At 43.3% G+C, this 19,023-nt stretch overlaps 2 long non-coding RNA genes across 2 annotated transcripts in view; one reads left to right on the forward strand and one right to left on the reverse strand.

Moving 5' to 3' along the window:
• Positions 1-3,696, reverse strand: part of LOC143777362 (uncharacterized) — a 47,227-nt gene extending 43,531 nt beyond the window's left edge. The window contains exon 1 of the long non-coding RNA XR_013216124.1: positions 3,178-3,696. This is a non-coding gene — a long non-coding RNA (uncharacterized LOC143777362). The remainder of the gene's footprint in view (positions 1-3,177) is intronic.
• Positions 1-19,023, forward strand: part of LOC143777373 (uncharacterized) — a 93,407-nt gene that overhangs the window by 52,190 nt on the left and 22,194 nt on the right. The gene's annotated exons all lie outside the window — the stretch shown is intronic.

Consider the following 19,023-nt stretch of genomic DNA (forward strand, 5'->3'; position numbering starts at 1 on the left):
ACCCCATATGTGGGGGGGGGGACCACTGTTTGGGTGCATGGCAGAGCTCGGGAGGGAAGGAGCGCCATTTGGAATGCAGACTTAGATGGATTGGTTTGCGGGCGTCATGTTGCATTTGCAGAGCCCCTGATGTACCCAAACAGTAGAACCCCCCCACAAGTGACCCCATATTGGAAACTAGACCTCCCAAGGAACTTATCTAGATGTGTTGTGAGACCTTTGAACCCCCAAGTGTTTCACTACAGTTTATAACGCAGAGCCGTGAAAATAAAAAATATTTTTTCCACAAAAATGATTTTTTAGCCCCCAGTTTTGTATTTTTCCAAGGGTAAAAGGAGAAATTGGACCCCAAAAGTTGTTGTCCAATTTGTCCTGAGTATGCTGATACTCCATATGTGGGAGGGAACCACTGTTTGGGCGCATGGCAGAGCTCGGAAGGGAAGGCGTGCCATTTGGAATGCAGACTTAGATGGATTGGTCTGCAGGCATCACGTTGCATTTGCAGAGCCCCTGATGTACCCAAACAGTAGAAACCCCCCAAAGTGACCCCGTATTGGAAACTAGACCTCCAAAGGAACTTATCTAGATGTGTTGTGAGAACTTTGAACCCCCAAGTGTTTCACTACAGTTTATAACGTAGAGCCGTGAAAATAAAAAATATTTTTTTTTCCACAAAAATTATTTTTTAGCCCCCAGTTTTGTATTTTCCCAAGGGTAACAGTAGAAATTGGACCCAAAAAGTTGTTGTCCAATTTGTCCTGAGTATGCTGATACCCCATATGTGGGGGGGAACCACTGTTTGGGCGCATGGCAGAGCTCAGAAGGGAAGGAGCGCCATTTGGAATGCAGACTTAGATGGATTGGTCTGCAGGCGTCACGTTGCATTTGCAGAGCCCCTGATGTACCCAAACAGTAGAAACCCCCCAAAGTGACCCCATATTGGAAACTAGACCTCCCAAGGAACTTATCTAGATGTGTTGTGAGAACTTTGAACCCCCAAGTGTTTCACTACAGTTTACAACGCAGAGCTGTGAAAATAAAAAATCCTTTTTTTTCCCACAAAAATGATTTTTAGCCCCCCATATTTATATTTTCCCAAGGGTAACAAGAGAACTTGGACCCCAAAATTTGTTGTCCAATTTGTCCCGAGTACGCTGATGCCCCATATGTTGGGGTAAACTCTTGTTTGGGCGCACGGGAAAGCTCGGAAGGGAAGGAGCACTGTTTTACTTTTTCAATGCAGAATTGGCTGGAATTGAGATCGGACGCCATGTCGCGTTTGGAGAGCCCCTGATGTGCCTAAACAGTGGAAACTCCCCAATTCTAACTGAAACCCTAATCCAAACACACCCCTAACCCTAATCCCAACGGTAACCCTAACCACACCCTTAACCCTGACACACCCCTAACTCTAATCCCAGCCCTAATCCCAACCGCAAATGTAATCCAAAACCTAACCCTAACTTTAGCCCCAACCCTAACCCTAACTTTAGCCCCAACCCTAACCCTAACTTTAGCTCCAACCCTAGCCCCAACCCTAACCCTAGCCCTAGCCCTAGCCGTAACCCTAGCCCTAACCCTAACCCTAACCTTAACCCTAGCCCTAACCCTAGCCCTAACCCTAAACCTAGCCCTAACCCTAACCCTAGCCCTAACCCTAATGGGAAAATGGAAATAAATAAACTTTTTTAATTTTATTATTTTTCCCTAACTAAGGGGGTGATGAAGGGAGGTTTGATTTACTTTTATAGCATTTTTTATAGCGGATTTTTATGATTGGCAGCCGTCACACACTAAAAGACGCTTTTTATAGCAAAAAAGTTTTTGCTTCTCCACATTTTGAGACCTATAATTTTTCCATATTTTGGTCCACAGAGTCATGTGAGGTCTTGTTTTTTGCGGGACGAGTTGACGTTTTAATTTGTAACATTTTCGGACACGTGACAGTTTTTGATCGCTTTTTATTCCGATTTTTGTGAGGCAGAATGACAAAAAACAGCTATTCATGAATTTCTTATGGGGGAGGCGTTTATACCGTTCCACGTTTGGTAAAATTGATAAAGCAGTTTTATTCTTCGGGTCAGTACGATTACAGCGATACCTCATTTATATCATTTTTTTATGTTTTGGAGCTTTTATACGATAAAAACTATTTTATAGAATAAATAATTATTTTGGCATCGCTTTATTCTGAGGACTATAACTTTTTTATTTTTTCTTTGATGATGCTGTATGGCAGCTCGTTTTTTGCGGGACAAGATGATGTTTTCAGCGTTACCATGGTTATTTATATCCGTCTTTTTGATCGCGTGTTATTCCACTTTTTGTTCGGCTGTATGATAATAAAGCGTTGTTTTTTGCCTCGTTTTTTTTTTTTTCTCCTACGGTGTTCACTGAAGGGGTTAACTGGTGGGACAGTTTTATAGGTTGGGTCGTTTCGGACGCGGCGATACTAAATATGTGTACTTTTATTTTTTTATTTTTATTCAGATAAAGAAATGTATTTATGGGAATAATATATATATTTTTTTTCTTTATTTAGGAATTTTTTTTTTTTTTTTTACACATGTGGAAATTTTTTTTTTTTTACATTTTTACTTTGTCCCAGGGGGGGACATCACAGATCGCTAATCTGACAGTTTGCACAGCACTCTGTCAGATCGGCGATCTGACTTACAGTGCTGCAGGCTTACCAAGCGCTTGCTCTGAGCAGGCACTCGGTAAGCCACCTCCCTCCCTGCAGAACCTGGATGCTGCGGCCATTTTGGACTGCAAGGAGAGGAGGTAAGAGACCCTCGGAGCAATGCGATCACATCGCGTTGCTCTGGGGGTCTCAGGGAAGCATACAGGGAGCCCCCTCCCTGCGCGATGCTTCCCTGTATCGCCAGCACACCGCAATTATGTTTGATTGCGGTGTGCCGGGAGTTAATGTGCCGGGGGTGGTCCGTGACCGCTCCTGGCACATAGTGCCGGATGTCAGCTGCGATAGTCAGCTCACACCCGGCCGCGATCGGCTGCGCTCCCCCCATGAGCGCGGCCGATCGCGCTGGACGTACTATCCCGTCGGTGGTCATACGGGCCCACCCCACCTCGACGGGATAGTACGTCCAATGTCAGAAAGGGGTTAATAAACTGTCCTTGTTGTGGTGTGCTGTGTTTGCTATGTATTTCACCAACCTGTGGGTCAGCATTCTCCTCAGACAGCAAAGTCCCGATTTTGTCTCAGCAACACGCAATTACTCTCAAAGTCCAGATTCATTTGCAACAGAACTTTACTTAATTCCTTCAGCTTCATTACAGACACGGTCCAACAGTCTTCACAGGTCACATGTTCCACATTCTAAGCTGTCCCTGGTAATAACACTTCACCTGGTACCGTGATCTCCATTCCCACAGTTTTCTGGATTGCCAGTCTAGTTGATCCCCGATGCTCTCCGTCCACTTTCCCCTTCGTTCGGCAGATTTACAGGATTACGCTTCTAATCTTGTCTGACCGTTGGTCCCGGACATCACGGGAGTACCCAAAGGCCTAACTGCTGACCACTTCAACTGCCCAGATCACACCAGTCATGAAGACAGACGTGTCACCCTCCTAATCTTCTCTTCTTCTAGAACAATTCCTCTCACAGACTCGTTCCTCTCACAACCTGACCGCTCTGCTCCACTCTACTAACTGAAATTACCTCAGGGAGACACTCTAACCATCACTTCACTGACCCCGCCCCATTTTTCAACTACTGTCACAACGCCGGCTGAAACCAGTTTTTATCTCAATCTAATATCTAACTCTATAGTGCCCTCCAGTGTGTCTAACCCACAACTACACTGCTATAACCCTTACTAATGCTAACCTACCACTGCTACTGACTGTCCCTATTTTTGTCCCTAACACACAAATATCAGAACAGTGTCAGCCATTATTATATTCCACAGTGTCACGTATCATATACAGTATTACACAGGGCACCCAGTAAACACAAAACGTACCCAATTTCATTAGGCAGGCATGTACAAGAATGCAGGGCCCAAACCAGCCACCAGGGTTAATCTGCAGATTAATAGCCCTCTGAACCTGCCCAGTGCTCACACTTAGAGCCCTGCTGTCAGGAGGAAATGTACTTATACACAGAGCAGAAAATGAACTCATGCTGGCGTCATCCCTATGACTGAGACCTGAACGCTGCCTGGAGAAATAAAGTTAATTTCCTCCCTGCAGTGGGGCTCTAAGTGTGGGTGCTGCCCAGGTTCACAATGCTTTTAACCTGTAGATTTACCCCATATCTGCTGGTTAATAGCATTTTCCACTTGACAGGTTCACTTTATTCACCTGTGGATTATATTCTGTGGACTGTTTGTTTTGGGAACACCTATGAATCTATTGGACTGGCACAAACTAGAATGAAAGGCTAGTCCAACTGGTGTCTGGTAGGTAGCCAGATCATTAGAGAGTACATCCCCTTACTGTGCAAAATGAATAGCTTCAATTGAATCTGTCAGCAGGTTTTTGCTATGTTATCTGCAAGCAGAATAATATAGGGGCTGAGGCCCTGATTCCAGCAATGTGTCTTTTATTAGGCTGTGTGCTGTTGTTTTAATGAAATCAGTGTTTTATCAGCAGGAGATTATCAGTACAGAACTAGGTGTCTTGTGCCATGTTGTCTTCCTACTCTGTGTAACCCCGCAACCACCACTGATTTGCAGCTTTCTGACTATTCACAATTATATAGGGCTCACTATTCTGAGTACTGATAAATTTACTACAGAGAATGCTCGGATTTTATCACAACTGCTTCACCCAGTAAACTAAGTGACACATCCCTGTAATCAGGGTCTCTGCCCCTACATTAGTCTGCTCTCAGATGAGGTAGCAGAAATCTGCTCACAGATTCCCTTTACGTAAGGCAAGCTGAACTGGGTTTGGTGTGGCATAGAAATAAAATTACAAGTTACTGGTAAGCAGTTTGCTAAAAGACAGTACCGTTGGCTAATAAAGACTTAGGTTAAAAATGTTTTGACCACCACATGATCTGGAACTGTACTCTTGTGGCACTGAATGTTGGGGCGAAGTGTAAGATGATTGCAGTCATAGGTAATTGGAAATAACTTTTATGAGAGGTCATGGCCCAGCGTTAACAAGGACCCATGGAGGCAGTGGGCAGTTCCATATAAAGTGGGCTGGTTCAACTTTGTAAGAAATGGCTAGATGGGGCAAACTGTGGTAGGACCCATCTTGACACTGTTGGATGGGTGAAAGTTGGCACTGAGTTTGGGTGCAAACAGACTTTCAGTGATCTTATCGAGCATCGCATGGTGCCTGGCCCCGATAAAAGCCACTAAATTGCAATTGACTCTGAGCTGGTGGAAAGTGACTAGCTGCTGTGATGTCACATATAAATTGGATTCCTTCTTGTCGTTCTTTACTTAGCACACAGACAGAATCAGCAACATCATGGAAAAAAATGATATGGCAGTACAGAGCTGTGTACATGTGGATCCAACTCTGGGAGGTAAGGCAAAGAATTCTTAGAATTCTCAGCACAATCTTTCTGTGTCTCTCTATGCTTGTTTTCTCACTCTGGAGAAGGGAAGGGGAGGAAGAGTGAAAAGCAAAGCATAGTAGGAAGTGTAACCTGATACCTCACTGTGCTGGCAATTTGTCTTGACTTGAACAAGACTGAAAAAATGATTCAAAACTCAGAGTGGATGGTGAGATTAGGAGGCAGAGGAGGGAGGAAAGTGACTCACTACAATAGATGGGTAAGGAACTTTTTCAAACAAATGGTACTCTAGAGGTGGGATAGCCACTAATCCAAAATGGTTCATCCAATGAAAAGTCATTAAACTCTGGCTGTAGTGCCCCTTTAAAATATTTACTTGCGTCTATGTGTTCTTTTAATCTCCGGAAGCCTTTGTAGGTCTCTTACTTATTGCTCTTGGTATCTTAGCAGAAAAATAAAAAAGATTGTTGCTAGGGTTGTGACTCTAAGAAAATAGTGAAGCTCCTGAATCAATACATGTAGTGCTACCCTTAGTAAGATTATCGATCCACCCATTCATATACAATGCCGGCATTGTGTCTTTCATTTTTTTTCTCTTTAAACTCACAAATCTTCCTTGGTCGTGTTTGACTCAGAAAGAGATCACATTTTACATTAAAGAAATCCTTTGCAGTGCAGTTCTTATTCCCTTATTCCCAGCTCAGTCATCAATTCTGGAGGACAGAGATTGCTCTCATTGCAAAATTTAGAAAATCCCTTTGTGTTATGCTGCATTGACCATTTATGGAACCTGCTGAACAATATAGTTTACGACAATACTTTTGCATTTTTTTCCTCTTTGCTCATTTTCTCCAGACCATTTACTGGGGATGTAAATGCCTCAATTAGACTCCATGGAAATGTAAGATATAAGCATGTAATATACTAATGTGCCATTATATACACTGGATATGCCATAAACCTCTAATAGTACTATAGCCTAAGAATGGGCCCATCTCACATTCTTGAGGGAAGACAAGTGGCGTTCTCCATTTATTCAGTTCTGACCGTTAGACCTCCAACTATATCAGGCATTTATGTCCCAGTTCGCTGACCACTTTAGGTGGCCATCTATATGAATCTCAAGAATGGTCCCATTACATATCTCTGGGGGAAATGAAGTGACCTATCTCCATTTATTAGACTTGTGACTGTGGCACCTGCAACAATCAAACATTCATGTCCCACTTTAAGTGTTCTGGCAGGACAGAGTCAAGATCGGCAGAGTAAAACATATTAATAGGATCAACTATCTCACCCATGTGACAAAGGTATGCTGAAATGAATGGCCCTTTCTGGATCCTTGACTATGATATTGACTTTATAAGGGTTTTTCGCCAATGCAGGTATTCATTAACAAACTGCTGTTTTGAGGTAACAGCCTCTCAAAAGTGCAAATCAAGGTTATTTAGATGAATGCATTGCCTTTGGGGCTTTGGAGGGATTGCTGTTAGGGGTCGAGTTCTCGCCTCTGCACAGGGGAATCTCGGGCCATCTCCGCTGCGGTCTCCCATTCTTCTCCTGCCGCAGTGGAGCCTGCTCAGCGGAGACGTCGGTCCCAGCGTCTCGCTCAGTCTGACTCTGTGCAAAGGGTTACTGCTGCTTTTCCTGCTTTTGCCATTGAAGCCAGTGCTGGGCAGCGCCGAGCAGACACTTTTGGGTCTAAGTCCTGCTTTTCTCCTTCTGAGCATGCCCAGGGTAAGATCTCTCATTGGAGATCGAGGGTCACATGCTTGGATACTGCAGCAAAACGCATTGGTTCTCCAGGAAGAACCTGAAGGTGCTCAGGCTCTGTGGCAGCCTCTCATTGGTCCTTCTAGGAAGGTCTTGTACTTGCTGCAGCTATATAAGGTTTGCATGGCCGCACGGCCATGTGCTAGTATCAATGCAAGTTATGTGTTTTGCGCCAATGTGGTCACGCTTCTGTGGATTCAGGGACCCAGCTGAAATAAGCCACTAGAATACCGGCACCTCCGGTGAGGAGATTGTGTGTATGGTTTCAGGGCCCCGGCTGAAATAAGCCACCTAGAATACCGGCTCCTCCGGTGAGGAGATTGTATGTTTGCCTCCTTGACTGCGTGACCACAAGCTGCTTTCCACTCAGCAGTTACTGTGTATTCCTGTGGAGTTTAACAGGACACACCTCTTTCTTTATAGCGACTCTGTGAAGCAACAGAGATCGCTTCTACCTCCATATAGTGCCGCCGTTTGCCAGCAGCAGGTTCTTTTCCTGCATGGTGGACCCCGGGCTGCGAACGCACCAAATAACATCTCTATATTTACTCAGTGCGTTCCGCCAGCCCTAACAATTGATTCTCTTGAGTCTAGAGACTTACGGTAAAATGTATGTAAATTACATGGAGTTGGCTGGATAGTAACTCTGGTAGCTACCATGTAAATTAATGTCTGACCTAGTCTTGCTCTATGTCAATCTAAGCTAAAGTCAGAAGGTAAAGTAAGGGGTTTGTCCAGGGGTGTATATAAAAATCCTTGGGCCTCATAAAAATGGTTTGGATTGCGGCTCTCAATGGGTTCTCAGCTGCTTTAACAGCAACCCGTCAGTTTCTCAATCTCAGTTGGAGGCCCAATTGAGATGGCAAAAGAGCGCCACTTCTGTCCAACCATGCTATTCACCCCAGCATCTTGGGGATTTAACTGCGGTGGTGATCAGAGCCAGCAGTTACTGGCAGATTTCTACTGTATAAAATAGCCAGACCCTGAGCATCTCCTCCCAACTTCTTCCATACAAATATGGCAGAAGTCGGGAGAAGTGGACAAATGCCAGACATTGGATGAGACTGTTTGGCACCATCTCCCCCTTTCATATAATGGGCCCCATAGTGTTTTTGTGGTGTGCTGCCATTGGCTGTAGACCTCTCAGGTTATCCTACAAACAACATATATCGGCAATATACAGGATAGTTGATAAATATACAATTGATAGAGGTCCATTAGATTTGACCCCTACCGATCAGGAGAACAAGGGTCCTGAAGTCCCATGTGCAAACAGAGCGGGATTGAGCATGTCTGACCACCCTCACTATAGGAACATTGGTCATACTTGTTTACACAAGGGGACTTTTGGTCCAATATTCTCGGGATGGGTGAGGGTCTCTGCAGCGGGATCTCTAGCGATCGCATTGTACTTTCATAACAGCTAAAGAGCCAAGTATTCTTATAAAATAGCATATTTAATATTGTTTATGTTGTCTCTTTTGACACATATAGCACAAATAAATATCAGAGCTGTCGACTGCAGGCACCATGACACTATTAAATATAAATCTAGAACATTCCCAGAGTGCAGCAGAATAATAATGCTCGATTAAGGGTAAAAATACCATTGTTAATACATTATACATGACAATAAATATATATTTGGGAATTTAACAGCAGGTTTGTATCTGGAGAAACCTCCTGTTATAGCGGAGTGGGCAGGTAAAGAAGCTTATTTATTTATTTTACTCACTTATATAGCACCATTCATTCTGCAGCACTTTACATACATTATCAGCACTGTACCAATTGGGGCTCACAATATACATTCCCTATTAGTAGTTATTTGGAGTGTAGAAAGAAACCAGAGGAAACCCACCCAAACACAGGGAGAACATACAAACTCATTGCAGGACCCCAGCGCTGCAAGGCTGCAGTGCTAAAAATTGAGGCACCATTCTGCTCCACTCTCTATTATTTAAAGGCAATCTGTCACCAGGTTTGTGCCTCTAAATATGAGGACTGAATAAAGTAGGGGCAGAGACCCCAATTCCAGCGAAGTGTCACTTACTGTGCTGCTTGTTGTGGGTTTTATTAAATAATGGTTTTCTTAGTCAAAGATTATCACTAGAGGACTAGTAAACCTGCTGCCAGGTAGACCTACATATTCATGAGCTCTGTATAACCCCGCCCCCACCACTGATTGACAGTTTTCTGATTATGAACAGTGTACACAGAAAACTGCCAATCAGTGGTGTGGGCGGGTAATACAAAGCTCAACATTCAGAGAACTGCTATATCTGCAGCAAATAACTGTGATTTTATCAAAACTGCAGCGACCAGCCCAGTAAAGGGCACATCACAGTAATCAGGGCCTCTGCCCCTACATCATTCTCCACTCAGATGGGTCAGAAAAAAACCTGGTGGTAGAGTTCCTTTAAATAACCAATAATAATGTGTAATGGTTGCCATAGAGATGGCATAAAAGTTGCAGTGGCCATTGCAGCCCTTGAATGGGATTGTTAAAAGTATAGCTATAACATTGACAGTTTTGTAGACATCTTTGAATTTCAAAATATACAAAGCTCTGATATACAGCTCTCGCAAAAATTAAGAGATCACCACATCAAAACCCTGTCATGAGCAGCCCAATCTCCAGACCTGAACCCCATTGAAAACCTCTGGAATGTAATCAAGAGGATGATGGATAAGGCCCCGTCTCACTTAGCGACGCTAAAGCGATCCCGACAACGATACGACCTGTCGCTATGTGGTCGCTGGTGAGATGTCAAACAGTGAGATCTTCCCAACGATCGCTGCTGCGATCTCGCTGTTTGACATCTCACCAGCTACCTGTAGCGACCTGTACAACGATGTCACATGGGAGCTATTATGACGATTCAGTGTCTGAGTCGTCAACGAGGTCGTTGGTAAGGTGTCAAACACAGCGATGTGTGCTACCCAGCGGGACCTCAACGATCAAAAAAAGGTCCAGGCCATTCCGACACGACCAGCGATCTCACAGCAGGGGCCTGGTCGCTGCTACGTGCTACGTGTCACACATAGCGAGATCGCTACTGAGGTCGCTGTTGCGTCACAAAACTTGTGACTCAGCAGCGATCTCGCTAGCGATCTCGCTTAGTGAGACGGGGGCTATAGTCACAAGCCATCAAACAAAGAAGAACTGCTTACATTTTTGTGCCAGCAGCAGTGTGAAAGACTGGTGGAAAGCATGCCAAGACGCATGAAAGCTGTGATTAAAAATCATGGTCATTCCACAAAATATTGATTTCTGAACTCTTCCTGAGTTTGTGGTTTCTAAATGATTATGAACTTGTTTTCTTTGCATTATTTGAGGTCTGAAAGCACTGTTTGTTTGTTTTTTATTTTGACCATTTCTACTTTTCAGAAAAAAAATACAAAATTTATTGCTTGGAAATTCGGAGACATGTTGTCAGAAGTTTGTAGACTAAAAGAACAATTTACATTTTACTCACAAATATACCGTACCTATAAAGAGAAAAATCAGACAAACTGAACATTTTGCAGTGGTCTGTTAATTTTTGCCAGAGCTGTATATTAATAGGGTTCTTTCTGGACAGACCGGTGCACATGGCTTTGCCTTATTTCCAAAGGTTGCATTGTCAGACCCCAAAATTATTTTTTAGCAACTTTATGGAACTTTATGGAAAAAAACAATATCAGCCTTCTTTTTTCTTATACTGTACTGGTATATACAGTACAGTGCCTTAAAAAAGTATTCATACTCTGTGAACTTTTCCACATTTATTCATGTTACACCCACAAATGTAAATGTATTTTGTTTGAATTTTGTGATATACCAACACAAAGTAAAGTAAATTGTAAATTGTGTTCAGCCCCCTGAGTCAATACTTCGTAGGACCGTTTTTCACTGCAATTACTACAGCAAGTCTTTTGGGGTCAGTCTCCACCAGTTTTGCATATCTAGAGGTGACATTTTTGCCCCCTCTTCTTTGCACACTCTCTCTCTCGCTTCCTTTCTCGCAATCTCGAGATTGGATGGGGGCATCTGTGAACAGCAATTTTCTAGTCTTGTCACAGATTCTCAATTTAGTTCAGGTCTGGAATGTGACTGGGTTGTTTACACACATTAATATGCTTTGATATAAATCATCATTTGTGTCTTCAGTAGGATGTTTGGGGCCGTTTTCCTTCTGGAATCCAAACCTGCACCCCAGTCTCAAGTCTTTTGCAGCTTCTAACAGGTTTTCCCCCCGGATTGCCCTGTATTTAGCTCCATCCATCTTCCCATCAGCTCTGACCCAGCATTCCTGCCTCTGCTGTAGAAAAGACTCTTCACAGCATGATGCTGCCACCACCATGTTTGATGGTGGGGATGCTGTTTTTCAGGTTATTGTGCAGAATTAGTTTTCCGCCTCACATAACATTTCGCATTTATCTCAAAAAGTTTTACTTTTCTCATCTGACCTGAGCACCTTCTTCCAAATGTCAGCTGTGTCCCCTACATGGCTTTTTGGAAACTGCAAATGGGGCATTAAAAAAATTAAAGTTACTTAAATTTAAAAAGATCTGTCACGATTAAATTTTGGATTTGTGACAGCTCTGGCTCTACTTTAATTTAAACATTGATTTTTTGCTTTCGTGCCAGCAAGGGTTTATGTCAGTTTCCTTGGTGGTAGCTACTGTGTTCCTGGTCAGCTGATGTGGGTGGTGACCACTCTCACCATACTTTAAATAGCTACATGACGCATCAGTTGACTGTTGGTAACAGAGTTTTCTATGTAGACCAGCCTTGCAGTTGCATCTCTCTGGTGTCAGCACTGAATCAGCTACTTCTGTGGAGTTTGGGGTCCTGTTTCCGTATTCTCTGTGGTGTGGAGCTTAGCAGGGGAGCCTGGAGCTCAGTTGCTTGTTTATTCCCCTTGTCTGTCTCGCACTTGTCACTATTCCCTGTGTTTGTACCATCTGCAGTAGTGAGGCTAGCGTCCTTGCCGGTCAGTGCACTAGCCAGCATTTAGTGAGGTAACATCTAGGAACCAGGCATGTGATGGTGGTGGGGGAAAGGACCCGCATAAGGCGTTAGGGGAACTTAGTGATAGGCACAGGCTGTGAACCGAGGTGCCCCATCCCCTTTTCCCTACTATTAGGGCCTTCCTCCCCCTTTTCCCATCTCGTTGTTGGTGTTTGTTGCACTGTCCGCTGGACCTACCCTTGTGGATTGTGACAGGATCTAAAAAATAGTCTCAGTGGTGGAGATCTCACCTCTCTTCCCTTTAATATCAGAGATGAAAGAGCAGCATTTTTTGCTTCAGAACCTAAATAGTACATATGTACAACACCTGTCCTTTCATCCCCTGTACACCTTAATTGGCTACATAAACGATATGTCCAACCCTGGGGTGGAGCATGTTGATGCAAAGTAGGCATATAGAGCCTAAGGTTAACCATGCAGTGAACCTCTTACCTTTGTGTAACCGTTAAGTCTGTGCCTCTTGGGCCATTTTTTTTCTCCATGGTCATTCCCAGCGCATCAGTAAATAAATATACAACATATGTGCAAATTATTAAAATTATTATTACTACTATTATTATTACAGCCCTTTAGGTTATTATTCTATTTTTTATTTTTGCTCCTTCCAATCATTTGCACGTCCTTTTTTAATCATTTTTTCCGCATTTACACGTTTCTCCACGCTGCCCAGATACAAACACTTCCTCGGTCTGCAATCAGCAGATTACAAATGTCAAATCATTGATTTGCTGTTGAATCAATCAGCGCTTCTTCTTCAATTTCACAACTTCAGGATTTTATATACATCCTGAGAGCCACAAGGTAGGAATATAAAAAAAAATAATTCACTTTCAAATCTGATGAAGTGGAAAGGAAATACCTGAGTGATAACAGAATGTCCTGTAGAACTCAAGGAAGAGAAAGGTATGAGTCTGTACTAGGGAATATCTGAGCATCTTCACTTTATCTACATTTTAATGCTTAAATCTCCATAAAATGATGATTAACTTTTCAAAACTTTTTTACTTAACATAATGTTGAGTTGCGCATTTTATGCTTCTGATCTTATGCAAAGCAAAAGCAGCATTTCTGCAGTTTCCATCAATACATAGAAAAAATCCTAAATTTAACTCTGAATGTGGACTTTCGAAATCTAATTGTGTCAACTTTATTTTATTACATTAAAAATCCTCCTATGAGATACAGATTGTACTGCTGTTTTTTTCCAAAATCAATGTTTTCTTTTTTTCTGTGCTGTTCTGTGCTGGTTTTAGCTACAAAGGGCATTCTTTTTTATGGTACTAATGGGAAAAATTGGGATATTCAGGCCCAGACTTTCCCCCAAACATCTAATCCCACCTACTTTTTGGCAGAGGTAGTCTTTTTAGTAAAATCGGCACCATTGGCAACTATATATATAATTCTCTTATGACATAAGCACCAATTTATATTTATATCTATATGTAAATGGTAGTATTGTGTTTTAAACTGAACCTATTGTTACTCACCAGGTGAGGTGATCCTCCATGCCCAAGATCCGGGTGGGCACTCAGGGCATGGGTATCAGCACAGCATATTGGAGGGGCACATAAGACATGGGCAGCCAAGGGACATTGTGGCAGGTAGGCAGAATGCAGGAGACTGCAGGCAGGTGGAGGACGTCAGGAAGCTGCAGGCAGGTGGAGTGAAGGAAACTGCAGGCAGGTGGAGGACATCAGGAAATCACAGGCAGGTGGAGGACATCAGGAAACTGCAGGCAGGTGGAGTGCAGGAAGCCACAGGTAGGCACAGGACATCAGGAAGCTGCAGGCAGGTGGAGTGAAGGAAACCACAGGCAGGCGGAGGACATCAGGAAACTGCAGGCAGGTGGAGTGAAGGAAACTGCAGGCAGGTGGAAGACATCAGGAAACCACAGGCATGCAGAGGATGTAAGGAAACAGCAGGCAGGCGGAGTGCTGGAAATTGCAGGCAGGCAGGCGGAATGCAGGAAAATTCAGGCAGTCAGAGGATGTCTGGAAACCGCAAGCAGGCAGAGTGCAGGAAGCCAAGGACAGGTGGAGGATATCAGGAAACGGCAGACACTTGGAGTGCAGGAAACCAAAGGCAGGCAGGAGGTGTGCAGATAACCGCAGGCAGGTGAAGGACGTCAGGAAACTGCAGGCAGGTAAACAGAGTGCGGGAGAAGCTGAGCAGCAAGCCAAGGTGTAGCAACACAGAAGTCTTAATGCAGTACCAAGACACAAGGGTGTGTCTCAGTGACCCTTATATAGGCCCTGGCTGATGCTCACATGGGAGTATGCTGTGGGCCATCTGCACAGCCCGATGTGGAGCACAGCAGAGTCTAGCTGACCAGGGAGAGACACCAAAGGCGCGGATTCAGGGCAGGTGCATAACACCTATATTTTAATTACTTGCTACTAAAATTTTACAACATCTCACCATTTTAAATGAAGTGACTGTTGCATACTCCCTTCCAAGTCTATGGGATTGTCTATGGGATTGACACCCACCAATCACAAGGACCTGTGAGGTTCCAAGTGGCGGGACCCCAGTGATCAGACAATTTTCACCTATCCTGTGCAAAGCTGATTGAACACCCCTTTAAAGCTATTTTATGCATTTCCCAAAAATGTATGGCTGACGAAACATGGAGAGGAAAAACAAAAATTATTCCTATGGTTCTTAAAGTAAAAAAAAAGGACTTGGCCCTTGCGGGGTTAGTGAGCGCTGACTGTGCAAACTATTGCATACTGTTTTATTATATGTTTTTATATATTTTGATTTGGATTTTAATATTATTAAATATTAATATTTAGTAGTTTTGTTGTTTTTTTTTTTGCTACAAATCAAAATATATTCCACCTCACCAATTCTGTATCATTAATTCCAATATTTAAATGTCTCTGCGGAGACAGACATCTAACTGCAGGTTTTGCTCACAGGTCAGACCTTTGTCGCTCAAGCTGTCTAGGTAGCGGAGAATTTAATTGTATTCACTAAGAAAGGTTAATGTTTAATTATTCATATGTACGACGAGTGGAATGAGAGTTTTTAGTTTTCTCTCACCTTGATTTTTGCTTTTTGCATTGTTAATATTGTCAATGTGACATAAAAAATAAATGGCATCATCAAGGTTGGTGTCTCTGCTCGCTGCCTCCTATTTAATATGCTGATTCGGTCAGATAAAAAAACACTACAGCAACTTCTATATATAGTCCTAGGTGACCTTTTGTGTGCACTGTCAACCCATATGGTTACGGTAGCTTTTGTAGAGGTCAGGGTCTAACATCATGTTTACGGTTGTATTTATTCCAGGTGTGCTGCGTTGTAGCACATGGCAATTAGAAACAGCAGATTTCAACCCATTTTTCATTCATAGGCCTGACATTTATTCAAAAAAGGGCTCAGCGTGATCAATGAATAAAAAGATATACTCGCCCATCCCCTACCGTGTCATCCTACCTACTGCTCACTATTTCTGAAAGCTTACTTTCTTATTTTACACTTTTATTTCCACCCTTTCCTTCTTCACACAGCAGAGGTGATTTCAAACTGCGAAGAGGCTGCTGTGATCAAAGGACTTTAGTAGCCTTCTTGTAATACCCTACTTAGAAAAATATTCTACTTATTTTAGCACTAGCTTTTAATGATGAGGAAACCGATTTTAAAAGAGTCAAAATAATTTTCAATTTTTCAAATATGTGATCGTGTCACAGCTGCTACACCCAGTAAACTAAGTGATACATCGTTGGATTCGGGGGGTTCTCTTTCCTACATCATGCTGCTCTCAGATGATTTAGCAAAAACCAGGTGACAGATTCCCTTTAAGGGCTAGATTATGATTTTTTTTCTTTTAATTGCTTTTTAGCCCCTTTCTGGGTGTAGCACCGGTGCCTCCGCTCCCTCTCCCTGGCAAAGACAGACTTACTAACCACTCCAATTGCCTGTCAACATCTCCTGCCTACCCTCCCACTCCCCAGGGTCAGTGCATGCCTGGCAGGTCTCCTGGCAGCATGCATAGGGCCCACACGCTTCCTGTCTATTAAAGAGACAGTGCACACTCTCCTAAAGTGTCCTCAGCCAATAGTTGGGAGACACTTACTACATAAGGCACTTCCGCTTGTTGGGAGGTGCGTGAGCAACATTTGTACAAAGTTAGTTAATATTTGCCTGCCTGCTGTTAGGTTCCCTTGTCCGATTTGTCTGATCCTGACCCTGCTTTGTCTTTGGGGCTGATAGCACTGGATCCTAAGTGGAGATTATGGGTAAGGCCTCTATTACATAGCACTTTATCTGCTGATTTGTATTCTCTTAAAGTGATGCACACTTTCTATACCTATGCCATTTAAATATGTATCGCAACTGCTGATTCCTCAATGATACCTCTTAACCATAGTTACTCATTCAGCATTGCTATCATACATAGGTTTATCTGAGATAATGAATGGCTATAGCACTATGGATATGTATATTGCTGGGCATTAACTATTTGAGCACTGACACTTTATATAAATCGCTGCTATTCTATTGGTCTTCCCATCCACCTAAATCTTCTGGGTCATGTTGCTTTACACCTTTGTTCCAAAACTGTCTACTTGGTCATTATGTCATTACTAGATGGTAGCCCGATTCTAATGCATCGGGTATTCTAGAATATGTATGTAGTTTATTTATGAAGATTTTAGAATAATACATTGAATACACAGGATTCGGCCAGCCGGGCGCGACCAATTAGTGAAGCCTGGTTCAAATCCCACGCCAATTCATGGCCGGACTGCGCCTATTGCTGATTGTTTGCGGCCGGCCATGTAGTATATAGCACAGCCACGTAGTATATAACAGCCCACATAGTAAATAGCACAGACATGTAGTACATAGCACAGCCAGGAAGTATATAGCATAACCACGTAGTATATAGCACAGCCCACAGAGTATATAGCACAGCCCATGGAGTGTATAACAGCCCACATAGCATATAACACAGCCACGTAGTTTATAACAGCCCATGTAGCATATAACACACCTCACGTAGTATATAACAGCCCATGCACGCAGTATATAACACAGCCCACGAAGTGTATAACACAGCCCATGTAGTGTATAACACAGCCCACGTAGTGTATAACACAGCCCACGTAGTATATAGCACAGCCACATAGTATATTGCACAGCCACGTAGTATATAATACAGCCCACGTAGTATATAGCACAGCCCACGTAGTATATAACACAGCCCACATAGTATAACACAGCCCAAGTAGTATATAACACAGCCCACATACTGTAACACAGCCCACGTAGTATATAGCACAGCCACGTAGTATATTGCACAGCCACATAGTATATTGCCCAGCCACGTAGTATATTGCACAGCCCACGTAGTATATTGCACAGCCCATGTAGTATATTGCACAGCCCATGTAGTATATAGCACAGCCACGCAGTATATTGCACAGCCACATAGTATATTGCAGAGCCCATGTAGTATATTGCACAGCCACATAGTATATTGCACAGCCCACGTAGTATATTGCACAGCCACATAGTATATTGCCCAGCCACGTAGTATATTGCACAGCCCACATAGTATATTGCATAGCCCATGTAGTATATTGCACAGCCCATGTAGTATATAGCACAGCCACGCAGTATATTGCACAGCCACATAGTATATTGCAGAGCCCATGTAGTATATTGCACAGCCACATAGTATATTGCACAGCCCACGTAGTATATTGCACAGCCCATGTAGTATATTGCACAGCCCACGTAGTATATAGCACAGCCACGCAGTATATTGCACAGCCACGTAGTATATTGCAGAGCCCACGTAGTATATTGCACAGCCACGTAGTATATTGCACAGCCCATGTACTATATTGCACTGCCCACATAGTATATTGCACAGCCACGTAGTATATTGCTCAGCCACGTAGTATATTGCTCAGCCACATAGTATATTGCCCAGCCACGTAGTATACATACAGCACAGCCATGCAGTATATTGCACAGCCGACGTAGTATATAGCACAGCCCATGTAGTATATAGCAATGTGGGCATCATATCCCTGTTTAAAAAAAGAATTAAAATAAAAAATAGTTATATACTCACCCTCCGTCATCCCCCCAGATCCAAGCGAGGCATGTACCGATGCTCCTCGCGACTCTTCGGTCCCAAGAGTGCATTGCGGTCTCGCAAAATGATGACGTAGCAGTCTCGTGAGACCGCTACGTCATCATCTTGTGAGATCGCAATGCATGGAGCGGTCACCGGAGCATCGCAAGGAGCGGGAAAGGCCTGTTCTGGATCCGAGGGGCCGACAGACGGTGGGTATATAATGATTTTTAATTTTTTTATTATTTTTAACATTAGATCACACAGGGTTAATAGCAGCGTTAACGGACTGCGTTACACCATGGCATAACGCGGTCCGTTAATGCTGCCATTAACCCTGTGTGAGCGCTGACTGAAGGGGAGTATGGAGCGGGCACTGACGGCTGGGGAGTAGGGAGGGACTAATTCTCGCCCGGACTGTGCCTGTCGCTGATTGGTCGTGGCCTGGTGGCCGCGACCAATCAGCAATGCGGGATTTCCGGGACAGACAGACAGAAAGACAGGCAGAAAGACAGAAAGACAGACAGACAGACGGAAATGGCCCTTAGACAATTATATAGTAGATGTTATTTTTCAGTGTATTAATTTTTCATAATAAAATGTGTTACTTTTTATCTGTTTTATTTTTGCTCTTTGCTTTT

The sequence above is a fragment of the Ranitomeya variabilis genome, chromosome 1 (assembly GCF_051348905.1).
Source record: "Ranitomeya variabilis isolate aRanVar5 chromosome 1, aRanVar5.hap1, whole genome shotgun sequence".
NCBI lineage: Eukaryota > Metazoa > Chordata > Amphibia > Anura > Dendrobatidae > Ranitomeya > Ranitomeya variabilis.